We start from the raw sequence: 23,554 nt of genomic DNA on the forward strand, positions 1-23,554 counted from the left end.
AAGGCGTCACATACGTCATCGAATTCATTGTCCTCAAATTATGTTCCCACGACATCACCCATGGCTGGGACTTGCTCTGAAACATCACACCTAACTCGTTTGTGCACGTTTGCAAGTTGAACTTCTTCCGTTCTACAAGGCGCCACCGGACGAGCTGTCGACCAAGTTAACTGTTTTCGTAGATATAGACATTTCCCCGAGATCTTCCATCATAGTGCCTGTTTTGTGCATGTGGACGACAGGACTGTGGTTTTCACACTTCCCCGGTCCTGCCTCTCGCACAGATGTCGGCCTTTACCCTCTGTTGTCATCGATGTACAGTCAGGTTACTGCTTAATCGTCATCTGTAACCCATCTTCTTGCCCAACTACCTTGTTCCACGGGAAACGTCTAGGTTGCGTGGAAGCCGTTGATCGTTCTCACATGAACGCTGTACCCGACGCACCATCGCTCCTCTCTGTTAGCACACACTTTCTCCTGCGTGTGCGTCAAGCTCGGATGTTACTGCAGTCTCTCGACAAATGCCTTAGCTCGGAGCGACGCTACCAGCTCATCGCCCTCCTCCAGAGTTTTCATGACTAATTTTATTGCGTAAAAACCACCCTGGGACGCACATCGGCCGTTTCACGTGAAGTAGGAACCGGCTTCAACGCCCCACTGTGGCAGAGACGATACCGCTCGTCACCTGGGGAGCACCGCGTGATCGACGAGAAAGTGTCGATTATGCTCACCCGTAACGTCATCCGACCCTCTACCACCCAGTTGGGCCTCTCCTGGGGTTCTAGTCTCAAAAAAAGATGGGCCGATCAGGTTCTGCGTGGATTAACGTCGCGTCAATGGGATTACACGCAAGGATGTTTATCCGCTCCCACGTATCTACGATGCTCTTGACTGCCTACAGAGTGCCGAGTTTTTTTCCTCCTTGGACCTGGCAAGTTACTGGCAAGTGCCCATGGCTGATGCCGATTGCTCAAAAATAGCGTTCGTTGCATCTGACGGTCTTTATGAATATAACGCGACGCCTTTCTGGCTTTGTAATGCGCCAGCTACTTTCGAACGAATGCCTAATAACGTTTTACGGGGCCTTAAGAGGAAAACCTGTTTTTGTTATTTGGATGACATTGTTGTTTTCATCAGATTTTGACACGCACTTTGTGTGGCTTAAGCAAGTATTGACCTGCTTCACGTCAGCCGGCGTGACTCTGAATCTGAAGAAACGCCGCTTTGCTGCTCACAAGCAAACAATTTTGGGCATGTTGTGTCGAAATATGGCACCCTTCCAGATCCGGACAAGCTTCGTGCAGGGGCAGAGTTTCCAAAACCGGCCACTCTGAAAGACCTCCGAAGTGTTATCGGCTTGTGTTGGTATTTTCGCCGACTCGTCCGAAATTATGCCACCATTATCGCACCTTTTACGTAGCTCCTCATCGCAAACAACGAACGACTCATGTGGTCGCTGCTTGTGACCCCGCATTTGTGGCTATGCGGCGCCTGCTTACGGCGTCCCCAATACTGCCCCATGTGGACCCGTTTGCACCTACTGAAGTGCACACTGACGCGAGTGGTGCCGGTCTTGGCGCCGGGCTCGCTCAGCGGAAAGCTGGCTTCCACTAATACGTCGTCGCATACGCCATCTGCACTCTCACGAAGGCGGAACGGAATAATTCTGTAACAGAGAATGTTTGGCGATCGTTTGGGCAATCAGCAAGTTTCGCCCTTATCTCTACGGTCGTCCATTCAACGTCGTCACGAACCACACGCCCGCTACTGGCTGTCTTCACTTAAGGACCCTTCCGGCAGATTCGGTTGTTGGGCTCTTCGTCTGCAGGAGCGCGACATTCCAGTCGTATACGGGTCCAGACGCAGGCACACGGATGTTGATGCCCTCTCCAGATCACCCGCGGAGTGAGACGATGAGAGTTCATATACGCCAGATAGTGCCGTGGCGTCCCTAGACTCCTTTGACATCACTGCGAAACAGCGTAAAGATGCATGGATCGCCTCTGTCCGTCAATATTTGTCGAGTCCGTCAACAGTTGCAACCTCTCGCGCACTGCGCCGCCAGGCTTCTCACTTCGCTCTTCGCGAAGACCTTCTTTACTGCCGCAACTACTCATCTCAGGACCTGAAGTGGTTACTCGTCATCCCTAGACATCTGAGCTCTCATTTCTGCTCCCACTACCACGCTGACGCAACGTGCGCTCACGCTGGGGTGCTCAAAATGTACCAGCACTTGCGTTTGCGCTATTACTGGTGTAAAATATAGATGTTTGTAACAAAGAACATCCGCTCGCTTGCAAATTGCCAGCGTCGCAAGATACCCCTCAACACCCAACCGGCCCGCTGCAGCCCCTACGACGTCCGGCTCGCCTTTTAACCGTGTCGGCATCGACATATATGCCCCAATCCTCACCACGGCTGCAGGCCACCGATGGGTTATCGTCACGGATGACCACCTCACGAGGTGTACAGAAACAGCCGCACTGCCAACTGTCACCACTCGCGCCGTCGCATCGTTTCTCGTTCAACGTATTATACTTAGCCATGGAGCGCCGAGAGAATGATTAGGTGACAGGGGACGCATATTTTTGTCGGACGTTGTGGAGGCGCTGCTGACCGAATGCCGAGTCGTTAATAATAAGAGCTCCTCCTACCACCCGCAAACTAATGGACGTACTGAACGCTTCAACCGTAAACCAGGCGACATGATTTCAATTTACGTTTCTCCTTACCAGTCTCACTGGGATTTAGTCCTGCCTTTCGTCACTTACACCTACACTACGGTGACGCAGACAACCACAGGCTTCTCCCCGTTATTTTTATTATGCGGACGTAAGCCGTCGTGTGCATTGGACACTACTGCCATGCCACCCGGATGTGTCTGAGTGTGCACGTGTCTCAGAAATCACCAAGCATGCAGAAGAGTGCCGCCAACTGGTGAGATCGTTCACGACCGCAGACCAAGGACGTCAGAAGTCCCACCACAACGCTTCAGGTGGACCTCCTTTGGACACCGACCAATAACCCCGGCTTTCGAGCACACTACGAGCTAAGTACGATTGCATTACCGAGTCGTCAGGCAAACTTCACCGGTTAATTACGTCGTTGAGCCGGTCAGTCATACCGATTGTCATCTCCGTGGCCGCGAGACAGTCCAAGTTCAACGCCTTTTTACGTATAACGACCCGCTCGTCCTCGCCTCGCCTTGAGTCGCCAAAGATGGATCGTTTTTCGACGGGGTGTAATTTTAACAGGAATATTAGCCGTTAGAAGGCTTACCAGTGTGGCCAAAGAGGTGTGTGCTCAACTGAGACCGAGGCTGACTTTCAAGTGGCGTCAATCCCCCACTAGGACTATGTGCAAAGCGAAGTCGTCGGAGCAGCCCCATCGAGAACGCTCTTGCTTTGAGACCTGCGTGTGGAATCCCGCGCTAGCTTGGCCTCTGCTACAACCAGCCCCTGTTAACACGCTCAGAACACATGCTAATAAAGCCCAGCAAGAACAATAGCAAAGAAGGTTTACTCACGTAGCGGCAACGGTACTTGCCTTCATCAGAGTACACCTACATAATTTTGCTGTCAGAGGCATTTGGAACACATTTCTTATACAGATTTGCAGAAAAATGTGAGAAGGAGCGGAAGATGTTTCGGAAACGGAGAGTATGCTTGCAGTCGGGCTATACCTGTTACAACCACAAAAAAGAGAAAGGAGAGAGGGAGAGAGAGAAAGGAGTCGTATTAACAAGGCAGCTCTCAAGGTTGCACCACGACAGGGCAATGTACGTGGCATGGGCTTACAGTTCAGACCCCGTGTTCCGACAATGCGGAAGACTGGAGAATCGTGGTTTCAGAAAGAAGTGAAAAGTATACAGTAAGGTAATAGAGACATTGTGTCATAGAAGGTTGATTTATCGGTTGGGATGTAGCTTGAGAAGACGGAGCATGCCTAATTGGAAAGCCAGAAAGATATAGAGGGGCGGTAGGTTTGGAAAAAGTTGTAATCAGGAGCGAAGCGTGTTAGGGTTTTGGTATTGAATTATCGTGACATCTAGTCAGTCATTCTGGAATGCCAGTATTGGAGATAGTGCTTGGGAAAGTCTAGCCACAGCAATTACCACAGCAATTTAATTATGACATACAGCGGCATACCTGTAAGGTTCAACAGCTGAAGAAAGATCAATTTTAAAGCAGACAGGGTACGGAGGTAAAAAGTACGGTACGAAACCACAACCAGAAAGACATCAAATCTCGGCAGAAGGGGTGTCAATGTGTAAACATCTGGGCGATCAAGAAAAGAAAGATTTTTTGAGGAGGAAAGGCACTGTGGTAAGGCTCAGGGGCGCAGAATTAACATGCCTTGTTGTTTTCTTCTGCAGTACTCCGCAAGGTCCCTGATTTGCTCTTTAATGCAATAAGTGCAGTTAGAGTGATTACATGGGTTTTAATTTGTTGCAACAAGAGCTTATAGAGAATGTCCCGGGAAAGCCCATTCGATAAGTATGCTTTTCACTTCTTCGAGAGGTGACCCATGGGCATTGACGGAAGGGATCCTAGTCGGGAATTATTGCAGTAAATTGGTCAACAACAGTACACTAGTATTCCCAGAAGCAAAGCCTCATTGCCACGAACCATGCACTTGATTTGTTTGTTAATGTTTTTGTTATTACCGACCAGTTGCACCTGGACTGTGTAATTTTTGTACAGAGTAAAGGGCATGTTCAATTTTTGTCTTTTTTTAAGCCGCACCAATTATGTAATTTGATACGGACACTATTTCGCCCTTGCACCACTAGGCTGCAACCGTCTTCTTTTATTTACCGTGTTCTCAATGTAACTCGAAGGTTCGAGAAACACCTACAAAGACGCCGAGGCATTCCATTCCCCAACACTCGCCTGCGAGCATCACTTTCTTGACTGCTACTTTGCCGCCTGTGTATTTTTTGCGTTGTTACGGCGCGCACAAGTGCGTTTAACAAACGTATTTTGTCTTCAAGACCGCTGCGTCTTCTTTGCATACGTGACATATGGAGGACCTGCTGGGTACATCCACCCTAAGCCCTCGTCATGCCGTCAAGCAATCCCACTTCATATCAGCCGCCGACAGCAAGGCCTTCAGCCAGAGTTTGGATCACTCCCGGATAATGTGAACAAAGAAACGTCGTTAAAACCACCGTGATAAACGCAGGCACCATGACCCGAGCTTGCAATACTGCTGTCGTTCTTCAGCCACTCTAGGAGCCCCGATCATTCTATGTGTCACCTTCGGAGGATCCCAAAGACTAGTTCGAGCAAGTCGAATGGGTCAGGCCGTTTAATTGATGGGACGACGCGGACACATTCAGGCAATTGCTCTTCTACATCGTAAATTCAGCACGGATTTGGTTTGAAACCATGAGAGCTCCCTTCAGTCTTAAAACGAATTTTAAAGACGTTCACACGGTTGTGTGAAAAGAGCGAGCCGAAGTCATGCTGCAGACGCGGACACAGCAGCACCCTAACCGAAGCCGTGTTGTGTTCACCGAAGAAAGGAAACGGTTTTTCAGACGTGCTGACTCTTGTATGGCGGAAGAAAAGAAGTTAGGCTTCCTAATGCGGGGTGCGGAGGATGAACTGTTTGCTGAACGTGTCCGCAAACTGCCCCAAAACATCACAGAATTCGTCTCCGAAGCCGGCACAATTGAGAAGGCTCGCGACACATTGTTTGCGTGGGCACTGCGATCTATTTGGACAGCGCGCAGATTGCGACAGATGGCCCACGCCAGTCTTTCCGCGCCGTAATGATGAAACTTCTGAGGAAACAGCTCCGGAAACTTCTTTCAACGCCGCCGCAACCCCAAGTCATTTCCTTTACCGAGGCCATTAGGGAAGAAGTGCCGGTAGCGCACTGAACTTTAACGACTCCAGAAGCCCCCGCGAGCCACAAGCCAAGGCTTATGCGGCTGTTGTTAGTCGACCTCACCCAACTGCGCGGTATGGTCGCCAGGGTCCGTACCGTCGTCCCGTGTCACCGGCCTGACCACCTGCGGTGCAACCCTCCTCTCCAAGGAAGATCGACATGCAGCGAACGCCCGATCATCATCCGCTGTGCTAACCCGGCAGAGAGGCCGACAACATCTCCCGTCGCTGCCCCTTCAAGAGGCTCGGTTTGCGAGTAGTCTCCGTCGATGCACCACACCTGCGACCAGGTCAGTGCCCTACTGAGATCGAAGAACACCTGCCCAACGCGAACCGATATCGAGCGCGCTTCAAACGTTCGCGTTCGCCCAACCCCTACCGATTGCCAATCCGTGAAAGCAACGCAGGCTACACGCTTTGGAGGTCCCAAATCCCACGCAGGAAAAACTAAACGCAGCAACGTCTGCGGATAACATCGTAAAAACTTCGGCGTGTTGGTGATGCATGTTGAACCACAGCGCAAATGACGAGACAAAAGACAATAGCAAGAGGACACACGAAGTGCTTCGTGTGTCCTCTTGCTATTGTGCTTTATCTCGTCATTTCCGCTGTGGATCGACATTGGGGGGTCGCCATACAGCGTGTTTTTACACAAGCGGAAAAACCATCAGAACGCAAGTGGAAGGCATTCTTCTTTTATCTTCGTAGTCTTCTTTTATCTACAGTGTTCTCGATGTAATTCGACAGTTCCTGAAACACCCACACCGAAATATAAATGCCCGCGGAGCAGACGCCGCGGCATTCGATTCGCCGACACTCCCCTGCACATGCCACTTTATTGACTGCTGCTTCGCCGACTGTATATTTTTTGAGTAGTTAGGGGAGCTGAAGTTCGCTCATAAAAACCTGATTTGCCTTCACGACAGCTGCCTCGTCTTTGGCTACGTGAAATTATTATAGCGATAAATGTAGAATATAAACATCTTTCCATGGCCAAAGACCACCTACTATACAAGTAAGAATTAAATAGGTATACTCTAACGTGGGACAGTTTTGCTCCTCAGAACCACTCAAATACCCTCCTGGTGGTTTCAGACGCAAAACCTGCAGTATTCTAGTTCTGCGAGACGAACTGCATTGCTTTTAGCAAAGATCGATAACGTTCACAAAAATTATGGCGAGCTTTGCTTGCACTTTTCAGCACAATATGCATGAGATGATAGTTTTTGTGTCATGTAAGTACATCAGAAAAACTGGTCCACGTATGGGCTCACCACTTATTAGCCAATGAACAGATGCATTTACATCTTCCCTGTAACAGTTGCGGGGTATTTCGACCATCCAGGCCATGATTACAATTTGAATATTGCAGGTAAATGCGACATTTAGAATGTGGGGAAAATGTCGAGGAAATTTATTATTGCCGTGTAGAGTGAACTTTTTTGGTGGTGCAAAATGCGTTCAGACATTTCACACCTATTTTGGGACTACGCAAAAAAATAAAGCACTTTTTTGTGAGCGTGCATGGGCAAAAGTATTTTCTGATGGTGAGCTTCAGCAGCAACATTAACTCCTAAATGATGCTTTTAATCTTTACAGAACGGACTCGGCGCTGATGGATCAAAGTATGAAGTCTTTTTTCCCTCAAACTTCCTGCCAGGAGCAGTGTACACCACGTTTTTTAGATTTCGACCAGAAGCCTTCAAAGCCGGGTAGGAACATTGTTTTTCAGTGAATGATTAAACAGCTAAAAAACGTCATGCCAATTACATTAGGAGACGTAAAATATCCGTGTTCTCTTAAAACTCAAACTAATGCGGAGTGAATTGATGCAGCAAAGTGTAAGTGTGTATACCCCAGGTAATCTTACAAAAAGTGAGCTTTTTGATTGTCTCAAGATATGTCTTTTTATATGATAGGTCTCAAGATAGGACATTTTATATGCTTTATTTGTATCAATTCGAGTAGCAGGAGTTAGCTTTTTTAACTGTAGTTGCTCGAAACCGAATAGAAAACATGATGATGAGGTAAATACATTTATAAAACGAAGCGTTAATTTGAACCAAATGCTACATGCTCAACCGGCTGGGAACATAACCAGGGCGATGCGTAACATGCTGAAAAATATAACGACCTTGATATTTTTCTAGCACTATACAGGCAAAAAATACCGAACTTGTGAAATTCTGCGCCAATTTCTCTTCTGAAATATTTTTTCAGTGGACCAAAAAGGTTCGCAAGGTTTATGCCAAAAACGTGTAAACGACAATCAGCACTCGCCCTACTGCAGCTTTCTGGCACCACCCTCTTAGAGAGAGGGAGAGAGGGTAAAACTTTATTGAGTTGCCTTCAGAAGTAAGCACTTTTTCCACGCACAGAGGGAAATGCTACTCCAACGCGGCCTGTACGTTAATCTCGCCTTCCTGCTCCCAGAGGTCGAGCGTCCTCGCTACTCCCTGGGACTCGAGAGGGCCGCCACCCCTTTCCCGGGGGGCCGCGTCTCTTGTCCGCGGTTTCGTTCGGTCGCTGTCGTTCCAGGGCTGCCGAGACCTGCTGGATGGCCTGACGTTGTATATTTGGATCGTAGCACCTCGTGGCCGCTTCTAGCTACGGAAGGATCTTCGTCACCTCGTTGGCTTCACGAGGGTTAGTTCTGCAGTCCCAGAAGATGTGAGCCACAGTGGCTCGCTCCTTAGCGCACAGTCTACATAGGTCGTCTTCGTACACGCTCGGGCTGTTTCGCTGTTTCGCTAGCACTGGGGTAATAGGGACCCCATTTGCAATTGTCTGTATAGCACGGCCTGATTCCGGGACAGGCCCAGGTGGGGCGGGGGAATAGTCTGTCTGTTCAGGCGGTACCATTTAACGATTTCGTTGTAGTGGTCATCTTCTTTTTAGCACTGCACTGCGGGTCACACTCCGAGTCGGTCAAGGGTGCGGCCGCGTGGTTGTTAAGTCCGCGCGTGACCGTATTGGCCGTCTCGTTGTGGTTCGCGTATCCACGGTTCGACACTGAACTGCCCATGTGGGCCGGAAAGCACTTAATCACCACTGCGCTGTCGCGTCCGACGGCTTCAGCTTTTGCGCAATATCCGCGCAGCCTCACTGCCCACACGTCCCTTGGCTTAGTTTCTCAGCGCTGTCCGCGAGTTGCACAGAACTGTGGTGCACCTGGGGTCGGAAATGGCCACGGCTATGGCTACCTCTTCTGCCCGGTGCGCGTCTAGGGTACGGACGCTCGCTGCGGTTGGGGTCGCTCCCGTTGGCGCGTTAACGACCATTGCTGCGTATGTGTTGCTTCTCTTGTCAGAATATTGACCACGTGGACGTATAGCGCGCCGTGATCTCTGGCGTAGAGGTCCACAAGGGTTTTTGTCCGCGCGAGCCTGCGTTCCTTGTTGTACTCAGGATTCATGTTTCGTGGGTGGGGGCAAACCGTGAGATTCCTAGTGAGACTGTTCGGGATGGGTGCGTCGCTGTCGTATGTGGCCGAGGGCATTCCAAGGCCAAGGTCTTGCAATATGTGTCTGCCCGTTCGGGTTGTAGAGAGACGTTTGAGTTGAGCCGTCCTGTGCGCTTCTGCTATCTCATCCAGTGTGTTGTGTACGCCGAGTGCCGCGAAGGCTGTCTTGCTCGTGCTGCTAAGGAGGCCAATAGCAGCCTTATAGGTCTTGCGTATTAGGGCATCTATCTTATTACGCTCTCATGTCCTCCAGTTGTGGAAGGCGGCGACGTACGATATATGGCTGACTACGAAAGACTGGCCGAGTCGAAGCAGGCTGGCTTCCTTCATTCCCGCCCTTCGGCTGGATATCCTCTTGATAAGTCATATTGTGGCGGCCGCTTTGCCGGTGAGTTTGGTGACCGTTTCCCCATTGACGCAGTTGCGTTCAATGAGGATCCCGAATACTCGGATCTTCTTGACCTCCGGGATTACGTGGTTCCCTGCAGTTGTGATTGTAATCGTGGGTCGTTCGGGTCTGGTGGTATGTTCTTGCGCTTCTGCTCGGCTCCCTTTGGCATGATTACGAGAAGCTCTGATTTGACCGCTAAGCATACAAGACCAGTTCCGCTCAATTGAGCTTCGATGGCATCGATTGCCGTTTGTAGTGTTGTCTTGATGTGACCATCGCTGCCCCCGGGGACCCATAGCGTTACATCGTCCGCTTATATAGTATGTCGGAGTCCGTCTATGTTCTCTAGGCTTCTGGCTACTCCTATCATGACGAGATGGAAGAGGAGGGGAGGGATCACTGACCCGTGTGGGGTGCCCACGCTGCCGAGCCTTTTCTCGTCTAGTTGTAGGTACCCTGCGCAGATCGAGGTGGTGCGGTCCATGAGGAAGTCCTTGATGTATGCGTAAGTGCGTTTTCCCATGTTGAGGCGGGATACCTGGGCCAGTATGGTGCAATACCAGATCTTGTCAAAAGCACTCTGCTGATCTAGGGCGAGTATCGCTCTGTTTACTTGGTTTCAGTTGTGTCATCGACGATTTCATTCTTCAGTAAAATTATGGCGACCTGGGTGCCCAGCTTGTTTCTGAATCCGATGATGGAGTTCGGGTAGAGCTCCGATTCTTCCAATTTCTTTTGTAGCGGTTCATGAGAACGTGTTCAAGCACCTTGCCCATGCAGGAGGTCAGGGAAATCGATCGGAGATTGTCTATATGGGGTGGTTTGCCAGAGTTGGGTATGAGAATCGTTTTCTTTGCCTTCCATTGCCTGGGCAGTTTGCCTTCTCACCAGCACTTGTTGCAATAAGCCGAGAGCGATTCAATAGTTGCGTCGTTGAGACTCCTGAGCACTTTGTTCGTCACCCGATCCGGCCGTGCAGCCGATCTGTTGTTGAGGTCTTGTAGGGCGGCTTTGACTTACCACATCTCGATGTCTCGGTCAAGTGTTTCGTTTTGGTTGCCCCTGGTAGTCGGGCTGGGGTTCCGTGGGGGTGGAGGGTAGGTACTTAGCGTCGAGGCGCCGCTTGACCTCGTCTTCTCTAAACTCACGGATCGCTTTGTGCAGGGTCGGGGCGAGGTTGTGCTGGTATCTCTTTGTCTTCGTCTCATCGAGGAGGTGCCGTAGTAGATGCCACGTTCGCCCCTTGTGTAGTTGGCCGTCCGCCTCGTTACACACCTCGTGCCACTGTTCGGCGCAAAGCACTTTGCAGTGCCTTTCGATTTGCCGATTGAGCTCGGCGATCTGCTTCCTCAGACTTCTATTGGCGCGGCGCTGCCGCCAGCGTTTTTGGATTGGCTGTTTCGCCTCGAATAGGTGGGCGAGGTGGCTGTCCACTCTGCCGATGTGTTCATCCGTTGTGATTTCTTGGGTAGCTGCGGGTGTTGTGTCGACAATGCTGGTCGTGCATTGGTCTATGTCTGTGATGAGTTGCGATTCTGCCGGTACTGTCTGTCGAAAGACGTTCCAGTCCGTGAGTCTGTGTGTCCGTTGGGCGGATACTGCGTGGTCGTCCAATGGCACGACAAGATCCACAATGTAGTGGTCGCTTCCGAGGTCGTGGGTCGTATTTGTTCACTGTATGGCCCCGGACTCCCTGTCTATTCTTAAGAAAGTGAGTTCCGGGGTTGTATCTCGTGCAACCGACGTGCCCGTCCTGCTGGGAAATGCCGGGTCTGTGATGAGGTGCAGCCCCAGGTCGGTGGCGTCTTGCAAGAGGTCTCTGCCCTTGACCTTTGTGGTAATGTATCACCACTCGCGGTTTGGGGCGCTGAAGTGGCCGCATACCACTAGCGCGTCAGCGCCCGCGAGTCTGCTTGCTTTGTGGAGTAGTGCCTTGAATTTCTGCTGGCCGTGGGCTGGGTTGCTATAGACGTTCACCAGGTAGGTGCTCTCTTTTTTTCTTCCCCGTGATGATTTCCACCGCGCAGTCTTCGATGACACTCCTGCCGAGGAGCTCGTGCTCGATGAAGATAATCCCCTTCCTGACAAAGGGGCAGATGGCTCTGCGCTTGCCTTTGGAGGTTTCCCTCTTGCTCGGTGGACTGTCGTTCTACCGGTAGCTCGGGATCTTTGGTATTGCTTCGCTGTGTGTCTCTTGAATCATGATGACGTCCGGTCGTCTGGTGATTTGTTGTAAATGTTGCAGCAACACTGCCCTCTTATGGGTAAAGCCGTTGCAGTTCCAGTGCCAGACCAAAAGGTCTTTCACTAGTGAAGCGGTTGCTACTGTTGTGTGTGTTGTCCCCTCCATGATTCTTGCTGTTTGGCGACGATTTGTGCTTCCATTTCTTCTATTCTTGCTTCTACATTCTTCATTTGCGCTTGGATGCGCGCCGTGAGTTGCGCTTGCTTATGGATCATGAGGTCCTGTATCGTGATATGGACGTTTGCTTTAAGCTGATGTACAGTCTGCTCGAGTGAAGTGAGATGTTCGTCGGTCGTGTGGCTAGCTGCCTCCAGGCGATCGCTCCTGGTGCTTTTCAAGGCGTTGGTGAACTCTGTTTTTTTTGGAATATTCTTTCCTTGGTGCCTTCGATGGCACGGCGTTTTCGCGCCGGCTCCGAACGTATGGTACGTGGGTCCTGTTTGGCCTCCGGCTCGTCCGTAGTCATCTTGTTTTGAGTCGCCTCCGGTGTCAGCTCACGTGTTTGCGGTTTTGGCTGCATCTGCTGTTGTTGTTGCATCGTGAGGAGTGTCGTCAGCGTATCGTTGATTTCTTTCATGGTCGCGTCTTTCGCGGCGATCTTCTTTTAGTCCCTTCATTAATGCGGTCTCTTCATTGGCCGTAGTTGACTTCGGCGGTTGTCCTTTTGTTGGCGCGTTGGTTTCACTGCGTCCACCCATGCGACTCGTTCCTTTGAACGCGACGGCCGTCGGTGGCTGATGCTGCGGTCTCTCTGGCTGCTGGCCCTCTGGCGGCTATTTGAGAGCTGTCGCGACTCCCTGCCGGGAGTTTGGAGAGGGGGCACTAGCAGTGGCGGGAAACTTTTCGGATCTGGTTGTTGTTGCTGAGCTTCCTTCTTGCGCTCCCATTGTTTCTTCTTTACAACATATGGCGTCATGTACCTATTGTTGCAAGCGTTCTCGCAGGTTGGGTGCTGTCCTCCGCAAAGCTTGCACCTGAGTTTGCACTCGCTTTCGTGGCCGTCGCTGGGGTTGGCGATTCCGCAGCCGAAGAAATTTTGGTGCCGTCGCGTCTGTGGCCTATCTTCCCGCATATTCTGCATGCATCAAAGTTTTTGCGGTAAAGCCCGCATCTTATCAGTATGGAGCCGTATTTTACGTAGTTGGGTACTCTCTGTCCGACAAAGAGTACGATGACCGTGGTTGAGTCACCTATACTGTGCGCCTCCACTGCTACGAGGTAGCATAGCTTCACTATGTTGTCGGTTATCTCTTCTTGAGTGTCGTCTTTGGAAATGCCTCGAATGACACCCTTCACCGTACCATCCGGTGCCGTGTGGTAGGCGCTGACTTTGTGAATGTTGCCTCCGATGTTAAGTGCTTTGACCTTAGAGTATAGCAAGGCTCCCCCCTTATTTTTGGTGCTCACTACAATGATATTTTGTTCTGCATTAGTGCAGATAGTGTCTGCCTTGGCGTCTTCCTTCGTAACTCTAACTGCCGTCATGACGGCCGCCGTGATGACAGACGCCTCTGTGCATGCCACGTTAAGGCCGCCACGTGGTCGCATTACAATCTTGGTGTACTCCCTTGGCATATCGATCGGCATTCTGGCCACTTTCGTGAGTGATGCCACGACTTTCTTAGCAAAGCTGGCTCGAGTCTTGGATCTAGTTTGAACAGCAATGGCGACGGACTCACCACTGTCGTTGACGGCGATGATCTTGACTTGGTTGCCATAGGTCACCCAGCCCTCGGCTTCTTCGGGTGTAATTTCCTCTCCTTCTACTTCGATGCACGTGCGTCCGTTGATGCTTTCGATGATTATCGTTGACGCCAGGGTGGTCTCAGTTATCGTGGTCACGTCCATGTCGGACGCCATCTCGGTCGTGGTCGTCACCGAGTTAGGCCTAGCGGCCGCTCCTGCCGGTGCAAGAGCCGTACTCGTGGTAAGCCTACTCTAGGCTTAGCCGCACGCCAGCGCTGCGACAAAGAAAAGTTCACATACAGTGGGCAAATCACGTACTACCGGGTCAAAACTGGTATCGTTCGGTACCCCGTACCTTCGCGCACCTTCTGGTACTAATTATATCGTGGTCACTGCAAATTAGCGCTGCAATAATGGGCAAAATATTGGGAGCCGATGAGAATAACGTCCGTTTCCTTCGGCGACCGCAGCGCCACCACCAACCTCTTAAGAATATTTGCTTTCCTACTATATGTCCATAGACCACCCCTATCATGTGGGTTATCGACTTCTGTTGACTGAAGCCCGGAACTCTCATCGTCCCTCTGAAGGTTGCAGCGTTTTAGAAGAAAACATTGATGAAATACAGTAGTAGGTGCCTCAGAATGGTTAGGCCGTATCCGAGTGATATGTTGCCTCCGCATATCTGTCAAAAGCACATATATTTCGCCTCAACGAATCAGTCACAGTGATGGAATTGCCGCTGATGGTCCCACAATGTATTTGGCTCTGTGCGGCTCGCGTAAGAAGTCACTACTGTGCATAAAGAGAAGTAGGGTTAGCAAATCTTCTAATATTATTAGGAAACTACCGTCCTTTAGACGTAGTACATGAAATCAGCGGCAGCCTTGGCTTTCGAAGCCAGTCGCTGCTTCAGATGGCTGTCGGATGAAGGTTACCAAATTTGATAATGTACGCAGATTTCGTTTTTTGGTTACTACCACAAAGTCCATTTTGCTTTTCTTTTCATCAATTGTTTTCGCATTGGCATAAAAAAAAAGCAGGCCTAGTATTCTCAGCAAGCCAAACAGCGTATCATTTATTTTTACAGCTTCGATATTTTTACAGTCGTCGGGTATCAATGCAGAATCAGGATGTCTAAAATTCCTACGCCTTTATATAGAACACAAATCCCGCGAGAAACAACGGCGTTTCTTGGAGAAATGATAATGCTTCCACGTTTAGTGAGTCTATATAACGAACCAGGTCAAGAATAAAGCCTGGCGTCAAAAAATCGGTTGATTCATCGGCCCTACAGAAAGGAGCTGAGTGGCTGATATGCCCAAGGTTCAGTGAACTATGGTGAATATGACAGCCGGTTACGTCGATTCCACTCAAATAGGTTGTGTTTCATCGCCCACTGCAGGGCAAGGCGTCTCTCATTATTGTCGAATTACCCCGGTCCTGTGCAAACTGCAACCAATTTATCCCCGCAAAATTCTTGATCTCTTCCGCCCATCTACCGTTCTGCTGCTCCTGCAACGCTTGCCTTCTCTAGGGATCCACTCTGTTACCCCCCCCCCCCCACGTTACCCTGCATCACATGTCCTGTCCACATCTTTTTCTTCTTAATATCCACCGCTACGTCCTAAACATACGTTTGTTCCCTTACCCACCCCACTCTCTTTTTGCCCCTTAATATTGTACTTTTCATCTTCCGTTCCATTGCTGGCTGAGTCATCCTCAATTTAGGTTGAGGCCTCTGAGTGAGCCTCCAAGTTTCTGCCCAGTAAGTGAGTACCGGTAAGGTGCAGCTGTCATTCACTTTCTTCTTCAGGGACAATGCAAGGCTGCTATTAATTTGTGCAGTTGTGTCTATATATATATATATATATATATATATATATATATATATATATAAAGGCGTGGGTTCTGTCCCCACTCTGGGCGCGTGTTTTTCTTTCTTTCTTTCTCACGTAATAATAAAAGTTAATAATAATGTAACGTCACTAACGGTAAAAAAACCTTCCCCTATGCCTTCTTTGGCGTTGTAGACTGCCGGCATTTCTTTCTGTATTTCCTAACGAGCCCCTAATTTCCAAACCCTATTATCGCGCGAAAGCTTAGCGAGGGCCTCGGTTCTGGCAGCCTTGATGCCAAGGTAGCATAAGAGGGTTTCCCGCCAGTTGACCGCTCATGACAGGCTGTAGACGTTCGCGTCACGCCCCGGGGGTTGAAAAAGAAGGTCCCCTTCACCCCGTGTAGTCTGAAGTGGCGCTGGCTACCACCCTCAAGCGTCAGATACAGTGTAAATATAAATACCCCAGAAAGTGAAGCAGAACACAGTCGCCCAGATAGCCGAGTTGGTAAGGCATTCGACATCTAATCGAAACGCGTGGGTTCGGTCCCCACTCTGGGCGCGTGTTTTTCTTTCTTTCTTTCTCACGTAATAATAAAAGTTAATAATAATGTAACGTCACTAACGGTAAAAAAACCTTCCCCTATGCCTTCTTTGGCGTTGTAGACTGCCGGCATTTCTTTCTGTATTTCCTAACGAGCCCCTCATTTCCAAACCCTATTATCGCGCGAAAGCTTAGCGAGGGCCTCGGTTCTGGCAGCCTTGATGCCAAGGTAGCATAAGAGGGTTTCCCGCCAGTTGACCGCTCATGACAGGCTGTAGACGTTCGCGTCACGCCCCGGGGGTTGAAAAAGAAGGTCCCCTTCTCCCCGTGTAGTCTGAAGTGGCGCTGGCTACCACCCTCAAGCGTCAGATACAGTGTAAATATAAATACCCCAGAAAGTGAAGCAGAACACAGTCGCCCAGATAGCCGAGTTGGTAAGGCATTCGAGATCTAATCGAAAGGCGTGGGTTCGGTCCCCACTCTGGGCGCGTGTTTTTCTTTCTTTCTTTCTCACGTAATAATAAAAGTTAATAATAATGTAACGTCACTAACGGTAAAAAAATAGTCTAACCTTCCCCTATGCCTTCTTTGGCGTTGTAGACTGCCGGCATTTCTTTCTGTATTTCCTAACGAGCCCCTCATTTCCAAACCCTATTATCGCGCGAAAGCTTAGCGAGGGCCTCGGTTCTGGCAGCCTTGATGCCAAGGTAGCATAAGAGGGTTTCCCGCCAGTTGACCGCTCATGACAGGCTGTAGACGTTCGCGTCACGCCCCGGGGGTTGAAAAAGAAGGTCCCCTTCTCCCCGTGTATTCTGAAGTGGCGCTGGCTACCACCCTCAAGCGTCAGATACAGTGTAAATATAAATACCCCAGAAAGTGAAGCAGAACACAGTCGCCCAGATAGCCGAGTTGGTAAGGCATTCGAGATCTAATCGAAAGGCGTGGGTTCGGTCCCCACTCTGGGCGCGTGTTTTTCTTTCTTTCTTTCTCACGTAATAATAAAAGTTAATAATAATGTAACGTCACTAACGGTAAAAAAATAGTCTAACCTTCCCCTATGCCTTCTTTGGCGTTGTAGACTGCCGGCATTTCTTTCTGTATTTCCTAACGAGCCCCTCATTTCCAAACCCTATTATCGCGCGAAAGCTTAGCGAGGGCCTCGGTTCTGGCAGCCTTGATGCCAAGGTAGCATAAGAGGGTTTCCCGCCAGTTGACCGCTCATGACAGGCTGTAGACGTTCGCGTCACGCCCCGGGGGTTGAAAAAGAAGGTCCCCTTCTCCCCGTGTAGTCTGAAGTGGCGCTGGCTACCACCCTCAAGCGTCAGATACAGTGTAAATATAAATACCCCAGAAAGTGAAGCAGAACACAGTCGCCCTGATAGCCGAGTTGGTAAGGCATTCGAGATCTAATGTAAAGGCGTGGGTTCGGTCCCCACTCTGGGCGCGTGTTTTTCTTTCTTTCTTTCTCACGTAATAATAAAAGTTAATAATAATGTAACGTCACTAATGGTAAAAAAATAGTCTAACCTTCCCCTATGCCTTCTTTGGCGTTGTAGACTGCCGGCATTTCTTTCTGTATTTCCTAACGAGCCCCTCATTTCCAAACCCTATTATCGCGCGAAAGCTTAGCGAGGGCCTCGGTTCTGGCAGCCTTGATACCAAGGTAGCATAAGAGGGTTTCCCGCCAGTTGACCACTCATGACAGGCTGTAGACGTTCGCGTCACGCCCCGGGGGTTGAAAAAGAAGGTGCCCTTCTCCCCGTGTATTCTGAAGTGGCGCTGGCTACCACCCTCAAGCGTCAGATACAGTGTAAATATAAATACCCCAGAAAGTGAAGCAGAACACAGTCGCCCAGATAGCCGAGTTGGTAAGGCATTCGAGATCTAATCGAAAGGCGTGGGTTCGGTCCCCACTCTGGGCGCGTGTTTTTCTTTCTTTCTTTCTCACGTAATAATAAAAGTTAATAATAATGTAACGTCACTAATGGAAAAAAATAGTCTAACCTTCCCCTATGCCTTCTTTGGCGTTGTAGACTGCCGGCATTTCTTTCTGTATTTCCTAACGAGCCCCTCATTTCCAAACCCTATTATCGCGCGAAAGCTTAGCGAGGGCCTCGGTTCTGGCAGCCTTGATACCAAGGTAGCATAAGAGGGTTTCCCGCCAGTTGACCACTCATGACAGGCTGTAGACGTTCGCGTCACGCCCCGGGGGTTGAAAAAGAAGGTCCCCTTCTCCCCGTGTAGTCTGAAGTGGCGCTGGCTACCACCCTCAAGCGTCAGATACAGTGTAAATATAAATACCACAGAAAGTGAAGCAGAACACAGTCTTCCAGATAGCCGAGTTGGTAAGGCATTTGAGATCTAATCGAAAGGCGTGGGTTCGGTCCCCACTCTGGGCACGTGTTTTTCTTTCTTTATTTCTCACGTAATAATAAAAGTTAATAATAATGTAACGTCACTAACGGTAAAAAAATAGTCTAACCTTCCCCTATGCCTTCTTTGGCGTTGTAGACTGCCGGCATTTCTTTCTGTATATATATATATATATATATATATATTTGTATATATATGTAGGAACCACCCCAAAAGCTCGCCCGATCAGGCGTACCAATGTGCATCTAATTCTATTCTCAAAAATGATGACATGCGCAACAAACAGCGACAAAGCAAAAGCACGAGGCCGCCTGCCATAATAACTAAATTTTCAAACGCCCTCCCAAACGTAAAGAATTTCCTGCGGAAACACTACCCCATTTAACCAGTAACAACCGACTTAAAAAGAAGTTCCCGGAGGCACAACGGGATAACTGCCGGAGAAATAGAAATCTAAAAGATATCTTAGTGCATCCTAAAACAGTCCTTTAAAACAACCAGGCATAGCCAGCTGCTCCCGTCCCAGATGCAAGACCTGCAGGCACATGCAGACAGACTGCATTGTATAAAGCAATGCCAGTAATTATGTTCGCAACATTATTTCGTGGACTTCATAACACATGGTGTGTATGTTGGAATGCTCAATGTGCCACAAAAAGTATATAGGCCAAACGAGTCAACCTATGAGCCTACGTCTTAACGGTCACCGGGCAGATACTCTTAGCAAATACTCTATAGCTGTAGCACTACCTTTCAACCAACCAGGCCACAATTTTGATTACCTTAAGTTGTATAAACTTAAGTAAAATTTTAACTCTCCCAGTGAAAGAAAATACCGAGAATACTTTCTTATTCACAATATCAACTCCATGGAACCTGGCGGAATAATGCGTCTAGGGGTAACTTGGAATCCTTGGGATAGTCACAGGGAATACAGCATTAGGCACTGCCTTGCATATATCTTACCCAAAGAATATGACCCGTCCCTCTGCTCCTTATGTGGTCACCTTTTTCCTTTTGTTTTCACCCCTTACCTTCCAGTGTAGTAAGCGCAGGCATCCCTCCTATCTTTTCACTTAAATTCCATTTTCATGTTATGTTTTCCTGTTTTTTTTTGCTCCGCTTTGTCGTGTGGCCTGTACGTCCCTCTAACGTTATCTTTTCGTTTTTGAGTTTCAGGAAAGGCCTGTTCCAGAAATGTTGCTGTTGGCCACACGTAGCGTTTCAGTTGTACGGTTATTGCTTTTAGATGCAAAGCATCTCTTAGTCGACCCTCCGTCGTCCGGCGTCCGGCGTCCACACCTCTACTCCTCTCCACCTGTGATAACACCACTCTCCGTCTCCTCCTCTCCACACCACCTCTGCGCTAGCGCGCGCTGCTCCTCCTCTCCACACCACCTGTGTGCTACGCGCACTGTTCCTCGTCTCCCTCTCCAAACCAGCTGTCTAATCACGCGCATGCGCGCTGCTCATCTCTCCACTCCTTCTGATCTGCAAATAAACCCGGTCTGCGCTGCGCTCATTTGATTCTTCGGTACTGCGCTGTCCGATGACTGGAAATGGACGCTAACGATTCCGTCAGCGAACTGGCTGGCACACCTTCAACTAGCGCCAGCCAGCACACTGTCAGAACCACGAGCACCTCTGAAGAAAGAATGCACAGAGGAGAGCTCGCGACGGCGAACGTAAACGGCAGCGTCGGGCAGCGGATTCCTGGCTTCGAGAACGAGAAGCCGCCTTGAAACGCCAAAGGCGAGTAGCTGATCCAGATTGCATGGCTTTGCACCCCTCAGGGTTCCTACGCAGGAAATGGTGTAATTCATTTCTTTTCTCTGTGTGTGTGGTTTTCCCTCCCTTGTTCTTGTTTCTTTCATCTTGTTCCTTTTTTCCTGGAGTTAGTCGCTCTTCCCTTCTCTAACTTGTCGTTTGACTTGATGGTTGAAGGTAGCTTCTGAGAAGGACTCCTCTCACCGCCTCTTCTGCTTCCCGAGTTTCTGAAACCTTTTCGTGGGCCGTGCGGCGGGGCAACAAACACTCTCGCATCCTTTCTCTCCAAGAATTTCCCGGAATATCAACCTCCGGCTGACCTTCCTCTCACCGGCTTCGCGGCTCAAACTGTACAACCTTCTTTCCCCCTGATGATGAATGATGATGATGATTGCCATTGGTTTCCCCTTTTAAGCGGGGTGATGACATGTCATCTTACCAAAAAGGACTAATATAACCACGTTTTACACTCTTGATTTAATACTAGCGCTGCTTAGGGCAGGCACTAAAGCTTATTCGGCACGAAATACTTTTTTTCCCTGTTACAGGTGGTAACTGTCCTAGGCAATATTCCCCTCTCAGCTTTTCATCCACCAGCATTCTAATCCTATTTTCGTCCCCTCGACAGCCTTGAGGTTAACTTCCCCTGTGATACCCTTAAATCCCAGGGCTTCTTGAAGCCCAATATCCCCTTCATGTAGATTTGGATGGATACCCTCACATTCTAACACTATGTGCCGCATAGTTTCTGTTTCTTTTCCGCAGACAACGCATACCCCATCATTTTTTGAATACTTCCCCACAAAACTCTTAGTTCGCAGGCAACCTGCTCTAGCCTCAAAAAGCAAAGCACTGCCCTGGGAATTATCGTAGAAATTTTCCTTTCTGATGTTCATCTTCTCAGCCCTGTACATCTCTAACGACGTTTTAGCTTCCATTTTTTCCCTCCATTAATTCGTTTCAATCTGCCTTGCCTCTTTTTTGGTTACCTTGGCTGTTTTGGATTCTCCACTGTTCTTTCCATATTTCATCGTTAGCCTTCTAGTATTCCAATCCACTGCGTGTCCACGCTTTTCAAGTATAGGTACCTAAATACCTTAGCTGCCCACCTTCGTTGCTCCATTGCCCTCAACCTCATCTCAAAGCATATTTCACTCTGAGCTTCTCTAACTTCGAACGACGCCCAGGCCATATCTCCCTGAACTGCTTCGTTAGTTGTTTTTCCATGAGCGCCTAAGGCCAAACGTCCTACCGTTCTCTGGTTTACTTCAAGGCCTGATAGGACGTCTGATTTTACGCAGAGTACAGCATTCGCAAACATGAGACCTGGAACCATTACTCCTTTCCACATTCCTCTTACTACTTCATATTTGTTATACCCCCACAGAGCTCTATGCTTCATTATAGCTGCGTTTCGCTTTCCCTTAACCTCAAGTTGCTCCTCGTGAGTTCCTAAGTAGTTATCCTCTTCGTTTATCGACACTCCCAAATATTTATATTCCTTCACTCTAGGTAATTCGCCTTGCTGGATAGACACTATGTCAGTGGTAGCATCATTGAAATCTGTATTCCTGACTTTTCTGCACTGAAATTTAAACCGAGGTCGGTGGCTTCCTGGCCGCTTAAGCCGCTGCATATCGGTTCGGTTATCAGCTAAAAGAACGATGTCGTCTGCGTATAACATTCCCAGAATATGCTGTTGTACCACTTCGCCTTGCAGCATATGTGTTAGGCGAAACCCTACTTGACTTTCTTCCAGTTTCTTTTCTAATCCTGCCATGTAAAGCATGAACAGTATTGGGCTCAAAGGGCATCCCTGGTTCAGTCCCCTGATGGATGTTGACCTGCTGTGCTCATTTCTGTCCTTCCCGAGTAAGGTGCACTCTATTGTCTTTATAGATTGCTATAAGGAACTGTACCAACTCGTCATCTAATCCCTGGAGTTTCAACATTCCCCACAGCCGTTCTCTGTTTACGTTGTCATATGCCCCTTTAATGTCCAAGAACGTAATCCATAGTGGTCTATTCTGTGCTTTCGCAATTTCAATGCATTGCGTTATCACGAACAAATTGTCATCCAGTCGCCTGTCTTGTCTAAATCCATTATGCAGTTCCCCAAGTATTTCATTTTCTTCCATCCATGCTTGAATTTCTGATTTTATCGCCTGCATTACGAATCTATACACTACTGACGTTACTGTGAGTGGTCTGTATGAATCAATACTGGCTTTGTCTCGTGTGCCTTTATATATAAATTCACATTACTTTCTAGCCAGTTTTCTGGTATCTGTTTGGTTTCTATCACCTTATCTATTGCCCTCATAAACGATTCCTTACTTTTAGGTCCAAGCAGGTTTATCAGTTGCATTGGTCTGGGCCCACTGCTGTCTCAAAACCTCCTCCCTCAAAACCTCCTCCTATACACTCTCAAACCAACCCGCTTTCTGAATTCCACTTCCTTCTCTCCGCTCCCCTGGGGACATACGCCAATATAAACTGGGCCAGCCAGGCGAAGTATTGCCCTGTTTGCCTTTGTCAAAATCTCTGAAGTGTTGGCAATAATCGTGGTTTCTACCTTGTTCGAAGTTCTTTTATTCTTTTATCTTGTGTTGCAAATACTGCCGCGTGTCTGTCGGTGTTCTATACAGTACTTCCCTTGCTCATTCCTATTCGGAACACAGTGTAAACTTTCTGGACGTAACCGTTACTACCTTCCAAGGTCGGCTTCAAACTAAACTGTATAGAAAACCGACAGACACGCGGCAGTATTTGCACTTCCGAAGTAGCCATTTCAGACACTGCAAGACAGCAATACCTTACAGCCAAGCCCACCGATTTAAGAGATTTTGCTCAAACCAAGCCGACTTTGACTAAAACTGTCGAGAACTCAAGACCCCTCCTGAATAAAAAATACCCGGAAAACGTTATCGACGACGCTATTGTGCGAGCCAACCAATTAGACCGTAACGAAATCTGTAAGAAAAAACCCCGAACGGGAACCCGCAAACTAACTTAGTTTTAACCCACTCATCCTCCGCTCCAAGAGTGTCAACCGTGCTAAAAAAACATCACAATATCCTAATGCAAAGTGACCGCTTAAAAAGCATATTCCCCGAACCACCACGCGTTGTCTACCGGCGTAATAAGAATTTAGGTGACGTTCTTACTAACACTCGTATCAACCGACCGGCAACTACTGGCTGCATGCCCTGCAATAAACCCCGATGTAAAGTATGCCCAGACATGACCACTACACAGCGCGCCACCAGCACGGCTTCAGACTACTACGTAAATATAAAAAGTAACTTTAACTGTGACTCCGCTAATGTCGTATATCTTCTAGAGTGCACTGTT

General features: G+C 48.9%; 4 non-coding genes and 1 pseudogene across 4 annotated transcripts; 4 read left to right on the forward strand and 1 right to left on the reverse strand.

The window, feature by feature from the left end:
- Nucleotides 1–12,070: 12,070 nt before the first annotated feature.
- On the reverse strand, nucleotides 12,071–13,853 carry LOC144172377 (uncharacterized; annotated as a pseudogene).
- Nucleotides 13,854–16,006: 2,153 nt separating this feature from the next.
- Trnar-ucu (transfer RNA arginine (anticodon UCU)) lies at nucleotides 16,007–16,078 on the forward strand. The gene has a single exon. It is a non-coding gene; the product is annotated as a tRNA-Arg (tRNA).
- A 398-nt stretch (nucleotides 16,079–16,476) lies between these two features.
- Nucleotides 16,477–16,548, forward strand: Trnar-ucu (transfer RNA arginine (anticodon UCU)). Its single transcript has one exon. It is a non-coding gene; the product is annotated as a tRNA-Arg (tRNA).
- A 406-nt stretch (nucleotides 16,549–16,954) lies between these two features.
- On the forward strand, nucleotides 16,955–17,026 carry Trnar-ucu (transfer RNA arginine (anticodon UCU)). Its single transcript has one exon. It is a non-coding gene; the product is annotated as a tRNA-Arg (tRNA).
- Nucleotides 17,027–17,910: 884 nt separating this feature from the next.
- Nucleotides 17,911–17,982, forward strand: Trnar-ucu (transfer RNA arginine (anticodon UCU)). The gene has a single exon. It is a non-coding gene; the product is annotated as a tRNA-Arg (tRNA).
- The last annotated feature ends 5,572 nt before the right edge of the window (nucleotides 17,983–23,554 follow it).

Source organism: Haemaphysalis longicornis, unplaced genomic scaffold, assembly GCF_048455015.1.
Source record: "Haemaphysalis longicornis isolate Haplotype H1 unplaced genomic scaffold, Haemaphysalis longicornis Haplotype H1 scaffold_20, whole genome shotgun sequence".
Classification (NCBI taxonomy): Eukaryota; Metazoa; Arthropoda; class Arachnida; order Ixodida; family Ixodidae; genus Haemaphysalis; species Haemaphysalis longicornis.